Source organism: Bison bison, unplaced genomic scaffold, assembly GCF_000754665.1.
Source record: "Bison bison bison isolate TAMUID 2011002044 unplaced genomic scaffold, Bison_UMD1.0 scf7180017864335, whole genome shotgun sequence".
Taxonomy (NCBI): Eukaryota; Metazoa; Chordata; class Mammalia; order Artiodactyla; family Bovidae; genus Bison; species Bison bison.
Genome location: NW_011494907.1, coordinates 473,754 through 475,309, shown reverse-complemented (window position 1 = coordinate 475,309; position 1,556 = coordinate 473,754). Strand labels below are relative to the sequence as shown.

The 1,556-nt window shown below is 57.3% G+C and overlaps 1 protein-coding gene and 1 pseudogene across 1 annotated transcript in view; both read right to left on the bottom strand.

Annotated features, from left to right (window-relative positions):
- The window catches only part of LOC104998741, a 2,806-nt pseudogene extending 2,184 nt beyond the window's left edge, over window positions 1–622 (bottom strand).
- The window catches only part of KIF16B (kinesin family member 16B), a 270,569-nt gene that overhangs the window by 244,910 nt on the left and 24,103 nt on the right, over window positions 1–1,556 (bottom strand). The gene's annotated exons all lie outside the window — the stretch shown is intronic.

Below are 1,556 nucleotides of genomic sequence, written 5' to 3'. Positions count from 1 at the left end.
CCACGAAGCCGCCAGAGGGGCTCACGTCACTGATGTTGCCAGGTTGTAGGGAGCCGTCGGGGGGAGTGCAGACTCCCGGCTGCAGAGGCGGCTGCGCCCACCTCGCCCCCAGCCCGGATCAATCGCTGAGGCTGCAGGTGGAGGGCGCGCTGACGGGGCCGCTGCTCCATGGGGAGGGCGAGGACGAGGCTGATGTTTACCAGAACGCCATGGTGACCACGGGCTCCTGATGCGACAGTGAGCTGGAGAGGACAAGGTCCAGGTCCAGGAGATCACTGAACTCTCCCGCCTCCTTCCAGAGCAGGAGGGCCGGGCTGCAGCTGCAAACTCCACCACTCTCCAGGTCGGCGGCCGCGGTCGACGCCACCAGGTCGTAGGGGCAGCCGGGAAGCACCGGGGAAACCGCTTCATGTGGGGGAGCTCCTCCTGCCAGCGGTCATTCGGGGCACCTCGTCCTTCCAGCCAGGCCAGACGCGAATGTGGGGAGGGACGTGAGCAGCGCTTCCCTGGCGGCCACATCAGACTCGCCAGGTGGCTCATTAACATGGGGGCCCAAAAGGTCCTCGGGAGTCTGAAGCTGTAGGAGTATCTGAACCCCAAAGTCAACGAAGAGGAAAAAAATTTAGAAACGAAGCCAAAACCAAACCGCAAATTGCCCGACATACTTCTCCTTTGGATTAAATACAAAAGGGAGATGCCTTTAAAATAAAAGTTGCTTTGTAAACAAAAGTCCTTAGAAAAGTTGTAAACTCATAAAAATGGACAATCAGCAAAGCGCGTTAAGCAGGGCCGGTGCTCAGGCTGCGCTCCTGCGACTCAGCAGCGTCCCCCACTGCTGTTGGTCGCCATGGGCATGGAAGCTGTGGCCGGGTGGCATGGCCGGCGCAGCTAGGTGAGGCTGGGCGCGGGTCTGCGGACCGGGCAGCGGCACGAGGCGCATGGACTTGGGCGAGCGGGGGTAGGGGGGTCTGGAGGCGCAGGGAAGGGCACTTGGCCCGCCACCACCTCTGCCCTCCGCACGCGGGCAGCCACACTCTCTCTCAGGCCCGGGAATTGCCCCAGAATACCATCTAGTCAAGACTACGGTTTTTCCAGTGGTCATGTATGGATGTGAGAGGTAGACTATAAAGAGCGTTGAGCGCAGAAGAACTGATGCTTTTGAACTGTGGTGTTGGAGAAGACTCTTGAGAGTCCCTTGGACTGCAAGGAGATCCAACCAGTCCATCCTAAGGGAAATGAGTCCTGGGTATTCATTGGAAGGACTGATGTTAAAGCTGAAACTCCAATACTTTGGCCACCTGATGCAAAGAGCTGACTCATTTGAAAAGACCCTGATGTTGGGAAAGATTGAAGGCAGGAGAAGGGGACGACAGAGGATGAGATGGTTGGATGGCACCACTGACACAATGGACATGAGTTTGGGTAGACTCTGGGAGTTGGTGATAGACAGGGAGGCCTGGTGTGCTGCACTCCATGGGGTCGCAGAGAGTCGGACACAACTAAGGGACTGAAATGAACTGAACTGAAATTCTTAAGAGGTGGAATTTCTAGATTGA